This window comes from Bombina bombina, chromosome 9 (assembly GCF_027579735.1).
Source record: "Bombina bombina isolate aBomBom1 chromosome 9, aBomBom1.pri, whole genome shotgun sequence".
NCBI lineage: Eukaryota > Metazoa > Chordata > Amphibia > Anura > Bombinatoridae > Bombina > Bombina bombina.
The window spans coordinates 14562876-14577568 of record NC_069507.1 but is presented as its reverse complement, the minus strand read 5'-3'; positions in this window follow the sequence as shown (position 1 = coordinate 14577568).

The following is a 14693-nucleotide window of genomic DNA, read 5'->3' as shown; positions in this document are numbered from 1 at the left end:
CAGACATTACAGTAGTGACACTGAGGGCACAGCGCTGATATAAACATGTAGCGTATACATCAGACATTACAGTAGTGACACTGAAAGCACACCGCTGATATAAACATGTAGCGTATACATCAGACATTACAGTAGTGACACTGAGGGCACAGCGCTGATATAAACATGTAGCGTATACATCAGACATCACAGTAGTGACACTACACTGCACATTGGGTAAACCTGCTGACGTCTGCCAAGCATGGAATGCGTGGCTCTGCAGAGGAGTTGGTGACACCGCCACGACTTGCAGGCAGGCCTGCTGCTACCTCCTCTACTCCTCCTACTCCATCCTCTTCCATAACCTCTTCCTCGGCTGAGTCCTCTTCTGCTTCTGCGTCTTGCTCCACATCAACGGCACCCCCCAGCTCCCCAGGTACTATTCAACATCCCGGATACGGCAGTGTCACGCCATCTTGGGGTTGACTTGCCTGAAAGCGGAGAGTCACACCGCACCAGCACTCCTGTCCACCCTGAACACACAGGTGGATCAGTGGCTGACTCCGCACCAACTGGAGATTGGCAAGGTTGTTTCTGACAATGGAAGTAATTTGGTGGCGGCATTGAAATTGGGCAAGTTGACACATGTGCCGTGCATGGCACATGTGTGTAATCTGATTGTACAACTCTTTGTGCATAAGTACCCAGGCTTACAGGACGTCCTGAAGCAGGCCAGGAAGGTGTGTGGCCATTTCAGGCTTTCCTACACGGCCATGGCGCACTTGTCCGATATCCAGCGTCGAAACAACCTGCCAGTGAGGCGCTCGATTTGCGACAGCCCGACACGGTGGAATTCAACACTCCTAATGTTCGACCGCCTGCTCCAACAAGAAAAAGCTGTTAATGAGTATTTGTATGACCGGGGTGCTAGGACAGCCTCTGGGGAGCTGAAGATTTTTTTGCCAAATTACTGGACGCTCATGCGCAATGCCTGTAGGCTCATGCATCCTTTTGAGAAAGTGACAAACCTTGTCAGTCGCACCGAAGGCACCATCAGCGACATCATACCATTTGTTTTCTTCTTGGAGCGTGCCCTGCGAAGAGTGCTGGATCAGGCCGTAGATGAGCGTGAAGAGGAAGAGTTGTGGTGTCCATCACCACCAGAAACAGCCTTATCAGCATCGCTTGCTGGACCTGTGGCAACGCAGGAAGAGGATTGTGAGGAAGAAGAGTCAGAGGAGGAATGTGGCTTTGAGGAGGAGGAGCAGGAAGACCAAGCACAACAGGCATCCCAGGGTGCTCGTTGTTGTCACCTCTCTGGTACCCGTGGTGTTGTATGTGGCTGGGGGGAAGAAGATAACCTCAGTGACATCAGTGAGGATGAGGAACGGGACATGATTAGCTCTGCATCCAACCTTGGGCAAATGGGGTCTTTCATGCTGTCGTGCCTGTTGAGGGACCCTCGTAAAAAAAGGTGAAGAATGACCTGTACTGGGTGTCCACGCTACTAGACCCCCGGTATAAGCATAAAGTGCCTGAAATGTTACCAAATTCCCACAAGTCGGAAAGGATGGAACATTTCAAAAATAAATTAAAAACTATGCTTTACACAGCGTATAAGGGTGATGTCACAGCACAACGGGAATCTAACAGGGGAAGAGATGAAAGTAATCCTCCTCCTCCTCCCACGACCACGGCGGCATGGACAGGGCGCTTTCTTGACGTGTTGTTAATGGAGGACATGCAGACCTTTTTAACTCCTATGCATCGCCAGAGTCTTTCGGGATCCAGCCTCAGAGAAAGACTCAACCGACAGGTAGCAGACTACCTAGCATTAACTGCGGATCTCGACACTCTGAGGAGCGATGGACCCCTTGACTACTGGGTGTGCAGGCTTGACCTGTGGCCTGAGCTATCCCAATTTGCAATTGAACTTCTGGCCTGCCCCGCTTCAAGTGTCCTGTCCGAAAGGATCTTCAGTGCAGCAGGAGGTTTTGTCACTGAGAAGAGAAGTCGCCTAGGTCAAAAAAGTCTTGATTATCTCACCTTTATTAAAATGAATGAGGGATGGATCCTGAAGGGACTGACATTGGGCGATACATTTGAGTAAAAAAGGCCTGATGATAAGATGAGCTGCCTTGGGTTACAAATGGTACACACGCTGGCTTTTTTTTTCTTATAATGCAGGATGACTTGCATGACTTATCCGCCAACAACTAGTGTTCAAGCCACAAGGTTTTAGGGCACTTTCTAACTGTTTTACAAACAACAATTTTTCTGGCCGCTGCTACAGCAGCGGCTGCAACAATATCGAATTTTTAAGGCATTTGTACATGCCTAATTTTTCTGGCCTCTGCTGCTGCACTGTGGCTACAAAACTCAAAGCAAAAAAAAAGGCACATAACAGTGATTAAACTGTTAAGAATAGTACTACTTAACACACCACTCATATCTGGTGGCACAGTACATTGCACGCGCAGTGCCCCAAATTTGAAGTAGGAGGACCGACCAAGCATCTTTTTCCATCTCTTGGTTCCGAAAAATTATCTCCGGGTTCCATCGATGCCATACCTGTACTCTATTGTGCAAAAGGATGGCATATGTGGTTTTTCATGCTGTTGTGCCTGTTTTGGGTCGTGGGCCATCGTATAAAAAGGCTGAAGGAGAACGACCTGTACTGGGTGTCCAAGCACGTTTTTTGTTCAATATACCCGGTTCCTCTAAATTATCTCCGGGTTCCTCAAATCAATGCCATACCTGTACTCTATTGTGCAAAAGGATGGCATATGTGGTGTTTCATGCTGTTGTGCCTGTTGAGGGTCGTGGGCCATCTTATATAAAGGCTGAAGGAGAACGACCTGTACTGGGTGTCCAAGCACGTTTTTTGTTCAATATTCCCGGTTCCTCTAAATTATCTCTGGGTTCCTCAAATCAATGCCATACCTGTACTCTATTGTGCAAAAGGATGGCATATGTGGTGTTTCATGCTGTTGTGCCTGTTTTGGGTCTTGGGCCATCGTATAAAAAGGCTGAAGGAGAACGACCTGTACTGGGTGCCCAAGCAAGTTTTTTGTTCAATATTCCCGGTTCCTCTAAATTATCTCTGGGTTCCTCAAATCAATGCCATACCTGAACTCGATTATGCAAAAGGGTGGCATATGTGGTGTTTCATGCTGTTGTGCCAGTTGAGGGGCGTGGGCCATCGTATAAAAAGGCTGAAGGAGAACGACCTGTACTGGGTGTCCAAGCGCATTTTTTGTTCAATATTCCCGGGTTCCTCTGAATTATCTCCGGGTTCCTCAAATCAATGCCATACCTGTACTCGATTGTGCAAAAGGGTGGCATATGTGGTGTTTCATGCTGTTGTGCCTGTTGAGGGTCTTGGGCCATCTTATAAAAAGGCTGAAGGATAACGACCTGTACTGGGTGTCCAAGCACGTTTTTTGATCAATATTCCCGGTTCCTCTAAATTATCTCAGAGTTCCACAAATCAATGCCATACCTGTAATCTATTGTGCAAAAGGATGGCATATGTGGTGTTTCCTGCTGTTGTTTCTGTTGAGGGTCCTGGACCCTCTTATAAAAAGGCTGAAGGAGAACGACCTGTACTGTACTGGGTGTCCAAGCATGTTTTTTTGTTCAATTTCACGGTTCCTAAAAATTATCTCCTGGTTTCTAAAATCAATGCCATACCTGTACTCTATTGTTTAAAAGGATGGCATATGTCCTCTTTCCTGCTGTTGTTTCTGTTGAGGGTCCTGGACCCTCTTATAAAAAGGCTGAAGGAGAACGACGTGTACTGGGTGTCCAATCATTTTTTTGTTCAATTTCCCGGTTCCTAAAAATTATCTCCGGGTTTCTAAAATCGATGCCATACCTGTACTCTATTGTTCAAAAGGATGGCATAGGTGGTGTTTCCCGCTGTTGTTTCTGTTGAGGGTCCTGGACCCTTGTCTAAAAAGGCTGAAGGAGAACGAAGTGTACTGGTTGTCCAAGCATCTTTTTCCATCTCCCGGTTCCTAAAAATTATTTCCGGGTTCCTAAAATGGATGCCATACCTGTACTGGATTGTTCAAAAGGATGGCATATGTGGTGTTTCCTGCTGTTGTTTCTGTTGAGGGTCCGGGACCCTCGTATAAAAAGGCTGAAGGAGAACGAAGTGTACTAGGTGTCCAATCATGTTTTTTTTTTTTAAATTTCACGGTTACTAAAAATTATCTCCGGGTTCCTAAAATCGATGCCATACCTGTAATCTATTGTTCAAAAGGATGGCATAGGTGGTGTTTCCTGCTGTTGTGTCTGTGGAGGGTCCTGGACCCTCGTCTACAAAGGCGGAAGGAGAACGACCTGTACTGGGTGTCCAAGCACGTTTTTTGTTCAATATTCCCGGTTCCTCTAAATTATCTCCGGGTTCTTCAAATCAATGCCATACCTGTACTCTATTGTACAAAAGGATGGCATATGTGGTGTTTCATGCTGTTGTGCCTGTTGAGGGTCGTTGGCCATCGTATAAAATGGCTGAAGGAGAACGACCTGTACTGCCTTGCTGCTCCTTTTAGGCAGGCCAGCTCTTTGCATACAGGCCCACAGACTCTGTAACAGATGCCTCTTTTAGGGAGAGGTGCAGCCATAATGCAGGGTCAGAACCTCTGTCTGCAACTGGTATACTTGATTGTGCAAAAGGAAGTAACCTTACCATGGTTCCCTGACTGCACGTCTTGTTGTTATATTTTGGTGAGGATAATCATGCAGGCCATATAGACCTCCCCCGATAGGGGGAGTAACAGGGATGAAAGTGCTAAGAATAGTACTACTTTACACAACCTAGTTAGCCATGGGTCCCAGTCCAAGACCACATGTCTTGTTGTTTTGTTTGGTCCGGCTAATCATGCAGGCCATATAGACCTCCCACCATTAGGGGTTGTAACAGGTATTAAACTAATAAGAACAGTACTACTGAAATAAACCTACTTAACATGGTTCCAAGAGCGCAGGTTTTATTGTTGTACTTTGTTAGGCTAATCATGATGGCCATGTAGACTTCCCCCGAGAGGTCTGGAAGTAACAGGGATGAAAGTGCTAAGAATAGTACTACTTTACACAACATAGTTAGCCATGGGTCCCAGTCCAAGACCGCATGTCTTGTTGTTTTGTTTGGTCCGGCTAATCATGCAGGCCATATAGACCTCCCACCATTAGGGGTTGTAACAGGTATTAAACTAATAAGAACAGTACTACTGAAATAAACCTACTTAACATGGTTCCAAGAGCGCAGGTTTTATTGTTGTACTTTGTTAGGCTAATCATGATGGCCATGTAGACCTCCCCCGAGAGGTGGGAGTAACAGGGATGAAAGTGCTAAGAATAGAACTACTTTACACAACCTAGTTAGCCATGGGTCCCAGTCCAAGACCGCATGTCTTGTTGTTTTGTTTTGTCCGGCTAATCATGCAGGCCATATAGACCTCCCACCATTAGGGGTTGTAACAGGTATTAAACTAATAAGAACAGTACTACTGAAATAAACCTACTTAACATGGTTCCAAGAGCGCAGGTTTTATTGTTGTACTTTGTTAGGCTAATCACGATGGCCATGTAGACCTCCCCCGAGAGGTCTGGAAGTAACAGGGATGAAAGTGCTAAGAATAGTACTACTTTACACAACCTAGTTAGCCATGGGTCCCAGTCCAAGACCGCATGTCTTGTTGTTATATTTTGTCAGGATAATCAAGCAGGCCATATAGACCTCCCCCGATAGGGGGAGTAACAGGGATTAAAGTGCTAAGAATAGTATTACTTAACATAACCTAGTTACCATGGGTCCCAGACCGCATGTTTAATTATTATACTTTGTCAGGGTAATTATATATCTAACAAATCTATCTATTTATCTTCTATCGATTCTATCTAACTATCAATCTATGTATATCTATCTATCCTATCTATCTATCTATCTATCTTGTGTCCTGACTGTTTTGAGACAGCCACTTGTGTTTTTGACAAATTTGAAGTAGGAGGACAGACCAATCACAGGGATTAAACTGCTAAGAATAGTACTACTTAAGAAAACCTAGTTATACCAGTACCACCATGGGTCCCAGACCACATGTTTGGTTGTTATACTTTGTCAGGGTAATCATGCAGGCCATATAGACCTCCCCCGATAGGGGGAGTTACAGGAATGAAAGTGCTAAGAATAGTACTACTTAAAACAACCTAGTTACCATGGGTCCCAGACCGCATGTTTTGTTGTTATACTTTGTCAGGGTAATCATGCAGGCCATATAGACCTCCCCGGATAGGGGGAGTAAGAGGGATTAAACTGCTAAGAACAGTACTACTTAACACAACCTAGTTACCATGGGTCCCAGACAGTGTGTCTTGTTGTTATACTTTGTCAGGGTAATCATGCAGGCCATATAGACCTCCCCCGATAGGGGGAGTAACAGGGATTAAAGTGCTAAGAATAGTACTACTTAACACAACCTAGTTACCATGGGTCCCACACCGCATGTTTTGTTGTTATACTTTGTCAGGGTAATCATGCAGGCCATATAGACCTCCCCGGATAGGGGGAGTAAGAGGGATTAAACTGCTAAGAACAGTACTACTTAACACAACTTAGTTACCATGGGTCCCAGACAGTGTGTCTTGTTGTTATACTTTGTCAGGGTAATCATGCAGGCCATATAGACCTCCCCCGATAGGGGGAGTAACAGGGATTAAAGTGCTAAGAATAGTACTACTTAACACAACCTAGTTACCATGGGTACCAGACCGCATGTTTTGATGTTATACTTTGTCAGGGTAATCATGCAGGCCATATAGACCTCCCTTGATAGGGGGAGTAACAGGGATTAAAGTGCTAAGAATAGTACTACTTAACACAACCTAGTTACCATGGGTCCCAGACCGCGTGTCTTGTTGTTATACTTTGTCAGGGTAATCATGCAGGCCATATAGACCTCCCCAGATAGGGGGAGTAACAGGGATTAAAGTGCTAAGAATAGTACTACTTAACACAACCTAGTTGTCATGGGTCCCAGACCGCATGTTTTGTTGTTATACTTTGTCAGGGTAATCATGCAGGCCATATAGACCTCCCCGGATAGGGGGAGTAAGAGGGATTAAACTGCTAAGAACAGTACTACTTAACACAACCTAGTTACCATGGGTCCCAGACAGTGTGTCTTGTTGTTATACTTTGTCAGGGTAATCATGCAGGCCATATAGACCTCCCCCGATAGGGGGAGTAAGAGGGATTAAACTGCTAAGAACAGTACTACTTAACACAACCTAGTTACCATGGGTCCCAGACCGCGTGTCTTGTTGTTATACTTTGTTAGGGTAATCATGCAGGCCATATAGACCTCCCCAGATAGGGGGAGTAACAGGGATTAAAGTGCTAAGAATAGTACTACTTAACACAACCTAGTTGTCATGGGTCCCAGACCGCATGTTTTGTTGTTATACTTTGTCAGGGTAATCATGCAGGCCATATAGACCTCCACCGAAAGGGGGAGTAAGAGGGATTAAACTGCTAAGAAAAGTACTACTTAACACAACCTAGTTACCATGGGTCCCAGACCGCGTGTCTTGTTGTTATATTTTGTCAGGGTAATCATGCAGGCCATATAGACCTCCCCCGATAGGGGGAGTTACAGGGATTAAAGTGCTAAGAATAGTACTACTTAACACAACCTAGTTACCATGGGTCCCAGACCGCATGTTTTATTATTATACTTTTTCAGGGTAATTATATATCTATCAAATCTATCTATTTATCTTCTATCGATTCTATCTAACTATCAATCTATGTATATCTATCAAATCTATCTATCTCGTGGCCGGACTGTTTTGACACAGCCACTTGTGTTTTTGACAAATCTGAAGTAGGAGGACAGACCAATCATCTTCTTCCATCTCCCTGTTCCAAAAATGCAGGCCATATAGACCTCCCCCGATAGGAAGAGTAACAGGTAGTAGTAAACTGCTAAGAATAGTAGTACTTAACACACCACGGGTCCCAGACCGCATGTCTTATTGTTATACTCTGTAAGGAAAATTATATATCTTTCAAATCTATCTATTTATCTATCAAATCTATCTATCAATCGTATCTATCAAATGTATATTGCATCTATTGATCGATGTAATTCGCATCTATAAAATGTATATTGCATCTTTTGATCGATGTAATTCGTATCTATCAAATGTATATTGCATCTTTTGATCGATAACATTCATATCTATCAAATGGATATTGCATCTATTGATCTATGTAATTCGTATCTATCAAATGTATATTGCATCTTTTGATCGATAACATTCATATCTATCAAATGGATATTGCATCTATTGATCTATGTAATTCGTATCTATCAAATGTATATTGCATCTATTGATCTATGTAATTTGTATCGATCATATGTATATTGCATCTATTGAGCTATGTAATCTATGTATCTATCAAATTTATCTATCTCGTGGTTGTGCAAATGGACTGTTTGCGGTTGTTTGCGGTGCGTTACACTTGGAGTTTGGTCTGTCACTGTGAAGCGGGCGTAACCCTTACACTACCTGATCGATACGACATCATAACTGATGTTTTAAAGCACGTTATTGCAAACAATTTATTAATGTTAGGTGATTTAGGCCCTTTATGGGTTAAAAGCAGACTCTGCATCAACTATGTAATTTTCCATGGGAGTTTTGACATGGATCCCCCTCCAGCATGCCACAGTCCAGGTGTTAGCACCCTTGAAACAACTTTTCCATCACTATTGTGGCCAGAAAGAGTCCTTGTGGGTTTTAAAGTTCGCCTGCCTATTGAAGTCAATGGCGGTTCGGCGAAATTTTTCAGTTTGCGACATCACTAGTAATAAACAGTATGTAGGTTGTTCTACCAGAGAAGTGCGTACACGTATAAGGGAACACCTAAACAATATTGAAAATGGTGCAGAGGTATCTGATCTAGCGAGACATTTCATCAATACTCATGGGAAAATTGTAAATAGTTTCACTTGGCAGATCATTGAACAGATTAGAACCCCAGAGAGAGGGGGGGACACTACCAGTAAACTTCTATATCAAGAAGCGTTCTGGATTTTCCAACTGAATACCAGAAGGCCAAATGGCTTTAATATTGATGGTGATATAATTAACTTCTGGCGGCGTGAAAAATGAATATGTTCTTTCACACCCATAAGTAACCGTTTTACACAGTATTAATAGGATATGCTAAGTTAAATGACACAGTAATGATGGGAGAATAAATAATAATAAAAAAACACACTACTTCATATAATTAATAATTTAGCATCACGTTTGCATTGATCGATATAAATAAATTAATTTATATATGAAGGAAAGATAGTAGTAGTGTTAAATTAAATTAATCTTATCTGACCAATTTTCAGTATGAATTTAAGATATAAGAATGTCTATCACTGCAATTATCAATAGGCACAATAGCTACAAGGTTTTTTTAGGTTTTCTAGTACCCTCTCCTTGTTGCCAGGTTGTGTGTATGAATTTTCCATTTTCATCTTTCCTATGTTTTGTACAGCCATATTAGATATTGAAAATTCAAATGATGTGACTTTTTAAGTTTAACATAGGCTGCCTTAGGATGTATTCCGTCTTTAACACAAGTCAGTTAATTCACGTAGCAGTGCTCCAATACTAAATACTTTTCAAGTCTAATGTTATTATTTTTGCACCGTGTGTTGTTAATATTAATATCACTATCTTTCCCCACCATCCATCATGTCCATATTCTGTGACAATGTCATTTTTCCAATTATTACTGACAGCTGTAATCAATCCATGATCCGGGGCACTGGCTATTTAAGCCGGTGGTTCTGGGTCATGGTTATGTCTATGAGTAAGGCGTATTACAGCCGAAACGTGTAAGACACTTTGTCTTGGAGCTGTCAGGCTTCGTTATGTCTATTTTAAGTTGTTTCCAATAAAAGCTAACTACTGATTTGAATACAAGTGCCTGGAGTCTCGCCTGGTTGTTTGCTTGCTTTGAGCTGGGAAGACCCTGGTGTGCCAGTCTGTGTGACTGAGCTGACCCTGGTGTGCCAGTCTGTGTGACTGAGCTGACCCTGATGTGCCAGTCTGTGTGACTGAGCTGACCCTGGTGTGCCAGTCTGTGTGACTGAGCTGACCCTGGTGTGCCAGTCTGTGTGACTGAGCTGACCCTGGTGTGCCAGTCTGTGTGACTGAGCTGACCCTGGTGTGCCAGTCTGTGTGACTGAGCTGACCCTGGTGTGCCAGTCTGTGTGACTGAGCTGACCCTGGTGTGCCAGTCTGTGTGACTGAGTTGACCCTGGTGTGCCAGTCTGTGTGACTGAGCTGACCCTGGTGTGCCAGTCTGTGTGACTGAGCTGACCCTGGTGTGCCAGTCTGTGTGTCTGAGCTGACCCTGGTTTGCCAGTCTGTGTGACTGAGCTGACCCTTATGTGCCAGTCTGTGTGTCTGAGCTGACCCTGGTGTGCCAGTCTGTGTGACTGAGCTGACCCTGGTGTGCCAGTCTGTGTGACTGAGCTGACCCTGGTGTGCCAGTCTGTGTGACTGAGCTGACCCTGGTGTGCCAGTCTGTGTGACTGAGTTGACCCTGGTGTGCCAGTCTGTGTGACTGAGTTGACCCTGGTTTGCCAGTCTGTGTGACTGAGCTGACCCTTATGTGCCAGTCTGTGTCTGAGCTGACCCTAGTGTGCCAGTCTGTGTGACTGAGCTGACCCTGGTGTGCCAGTCTGTGTGACTGAGCTGACCCTGGTGTGCCAGTCTGTGTGACTGAGCTGACCCTGGTGTGCCAGTCTGTGTGACTGAGCTGACCCTGATGTGCCAGTCTGTGTGACTGAGCTGACCCTGGTGTGCCAGTCTTTGTGACTGAGCTGACCCTGGTGTGCCAGTCTGTGTGACTGAGCTGACCCTGGTGTGCCAGTCTGTGTGACTGAGCTGACCCTGGTGTGCCAGTCTGTGTGACTGAGCTGACCCTGGTGTGCCAGTCTGTGTGACTGAGCTGACCCTGGTGTGCCAGTCTGTGTGACTGAGCTGACCCTGGTGTGCCAGTCTGTGTGACTGAGCTGACGCTTATGTGCCAGTCTGTGTGACTGAGCTGACCCTGGTGTGCCAGTCTTTGTGACTGAGCTGACCCTGGTGTGCCAGTCTGTGTGACTGAGCTGACCCTGGTGTGCCAGTCTGTGTGACTGAGCTGACCCTGGTGTGCCAGTCTGTGTGACTGAGCTGACCCTGGTGTGCCAGTCTGTGTGACTGAGCTGACCCTGGTGTGCCAGTCTGTGTGACTGAGCTGACCCTGGTGTGCCAGTCTGTGTGACTGAGCTGACCCTTATGTGCCAGTCTGTGTGTCTGAGCTGACCCTTATGTGCCAGTCTGTGTGACAGAGCTGACCCTGGTGTGCCAGTCTTTGTGACTGAGCTGACCCTGGCGTGCCAGTCTGTGTGACTGAGCTGACCCTAGTGTACCAGTCTGTGTGACTGAGCTGACCCTGGTGTGCCAGTCTGTGTGACTGAGCTGACCCTGGTGTGCCAGTCTGTGTGACTGAGCTGACCCTTATGTGCCAGTCTGTGTGAATGAGCTGACCCTGGTGTGCCAGTCTGTGTGACTGAGCTGACCCTGGTGTGCCAGTCTTTGTGACTGAGCTGACCCTGGCGTGCCAGTCTGTGTGACTGAGCTGACCCTGGCGTGCCAGTCTGTGTGACTGAGCTGACCCTGGTGTGCCTGTCTGTGTGACTGAGCTGACCCTGGTGTGCCAGTCTGTGTGACTGAGCTGACCCTGGTGTGCCAGTCTGTGTGTCTGAGCTGACCCTGGTGTGCCAGTCTGTGTGACTGAGCTGACCCTGGTGTGCCAATCTGTGTGACTGAGCTGACCCTGGTGTGCCAGTCTGTGTGTCTGAGCTGACCCTGGTTTGCCAGTCTGTGTGACTGAGCTGACCCTGGTGTGCCAGTCTGTGTGACTGAGCTGACCCTGGTGTGCCAGTCTGTGTGACTGAGTTGACCCTGGTGTGCCAGTCTGTGTGTCTGAGCTGACCCTGGTGTGCCAGTCTGTGTGACTGAGCTCACCCTGGTGTGCCAGTCTGTGTGACTGAGCTCACCCTGGTGTGCCAATCTGTGTGACTGAGCTGACCCTGGTGTGCCAGTCTGTGTGTCTGAGCTGACCCTGGTGTGCCAGTCTGTGTTTCTGAGCTGACCCTGGTTTGCCAATCTGTGTGACTGAGCTGACCCTGGTGTGCCAGTCTGTGTGTCTGAGCTGACCCTGGTGTGCCAGTCTGTGTGACTGAGCTGACCCTGGTGTGCCAGTCTGTGTGACTGAGCTGACCCTGGTGTGCCAGTCTGTGTGACTGAGCTGACCCTGGTGTGCCAGTCTGTGTGACTGAGCTGACCCTGGTTTGCCAGTCTGTGTAACTGAGCTGACCCTGGTGTGCCAGTCTGTGTGACTGAGCTGACCCTGGTGTGCCAGTCTGTGTGTCTGAGCTGAGCCTGGTGTGCCAGTCTGTGTGACTGAGCTGACCCTGGTTTGCCAGTCTGTGTGACTGAGCTGACCCTGGTGTGCCAGTCTGTGTGACTGAGCTGACCCTGGTGTGCCAGTCTGTGTGACTGAGCTGACCCTGGTGTGCCAGTCTGTGTGACTGAGCTGACCCTGGTGTGCCAGTCTGTGTGACTGAGCTGACCCTGGTGTGCCAGTCTATGTGACTGAGCTGACCCTGGTGTGCCAGTCTGTGTGTCTGAGCTGACCCTGGTGTGCCAGTCTGTGTGACTGAGCTGACCATGGTGTGCCAGTCTGTGTGACTGAGCTGACCCTGGTGTGCCAGTCTGTGTGACTGAGCTGACCCTGGTGTGCCAGTCTGTGTGACTGAGCTGACCCTGGTGTGCCAGTCTGTGTGACTGAGCTGACCCCGGTGCGCCAGTCTGTGTGACTGAGCTGACCCTGGTGTGCCAGTCTGTGTGACTGAGCTGACCCTGGTGTGCCAGTCTGTGTGACTGAGCTGACCCTGGTGTGCCAGTCTGTGTGACTGAGCTGACCCTGATGTGCCAGTCTGTGTGACTGAGCTGACCCTGGTGTGCCAGTCTGTGTGACTGAGCTGACCCTGGTGTGCCAGTCTGTGTGACTGAGCTGACCCTGGTGTGCCAGTCTGTGTGACTGAGCTGACCCTGGTGTGCCAGTCTGTGTGACTGAGCTGACCCTGGTGTGCCAGTCTGTGTGACTGAGCTGACCCTGGTGTGCCAGTCTGTGTGACTGAGCTGACCCTGGTGTGCCAGTCTGTGTGACTGAGCTGACCCTGGTGTGCCAGTCTGTGTGACTGAGCTGACCCTGGTGTGCCAGTCTGTGTGACTGAGCTGACCCTGATGTGCCAGTCTGTGTGACTGAGCTGACCCTGATGTGCCAGTCTGTGTGACTGAGCTGACCCTGGTGTGCCAGTCTGTGTGACTGAGCTGACCCTGGTGTGCCAGTCTGTGTGACTGAGCTGACCCTGGTGTGCCAGTCTGTGTGACTGAGCTGACCCTGGTGTGCCAGTCTGTGTGTCTGAGCTGACCCTGGTTTGCCAGTCTGTGTGTCTGAGCTGACCCTGGTGTGCCAGTCTGTGTGTCTGAGCTGAGCCTGGTTTGCCAGTCTGTGTGACTGAGCTGACCCTGGTGTGCCAGTCTGTGTGACTGAGCTGACCCTGATGTGCCAGTCTGTGTGACTGAGCTGACCCTGGTGTGCTAGTCTGTGTGACTGAGCTGACCCTGGTGTGCCAGTCTGTGTGACTGAGCTGACCCTGGTGTGCCAGTCTGTGTGACTGAGCTGACCCTGGTGTGCCAGTCTGTGTGACTGAGCTGACCCTGGTGTGCCAGTCTGTGTGACTGAGCTGACCCTGGTGTGACAGTCTGTGTGACTGAGCTGACCCTGGTGTGCCAGTCTGTGTCTGAGCTGACCCTAGTGTGCCATTCTGTGTGTCTGAGCTGAACCTTATGTGCCAGTCTGTGTGTCTGAGCTGACCCTGGTGTGCCAGTCTGTGTGACTGAGCTGACCTTGGTGTGCCAGTCTGTGTGACTGAGCTGACCCTGGTGTGCCAGTCTGTGTGACTGAGCTGACCCTGGTGTGCCAGTCTGTGTGACTGAGCTGACCCTGGAGTGCCAGTCTGTGTGACTGAGCTGACCCTGGTGTGCCAGTCTGTGTGACTGAGCTGACCCTGGTGTGCCAGTCTGTGTGTCTGAGCTGACCCTGATGTGCCAGTCTGTGTGACTGAGCTGACCCTGATGTGCCAGTCTGTGTGACTGAGCTGACCCTGGTGTGCTAGTCTGTGTGACTGAGCTGACCCTGGTGTGCCAGTCTGTGTGACTGAGCTGACCCTGGTGTGCCAGTCTGTGTGACTGAGCTGACCCTGGTGTGCCAGTCTGTGTGACTGAGCTGACCCTGGTGTGCCAGTCTGTGTGACTGAGCTGACCCTGGTGTGACAGTCTGTGTGACTGAGCTGACCCTGGTGTGCCAGTCTGTGTCTGAGCTGACCCTAGTGTGCCATTCTGTGTGTCTGAGCTGAACCTTATGTGCCAGTCTGTGTGTCTGAGCTGACCCTGGTGTGCCAGTCTGTGTGACTGAGCTGACCTTGGTGTGCCAGTCTGTGTGACTGAGCTGACCCTGGTGTGCCAGTCTGTGTGACTGAGCTGACCCTGGTGTGCCAGTCTGTGTGACTGAGCTGACC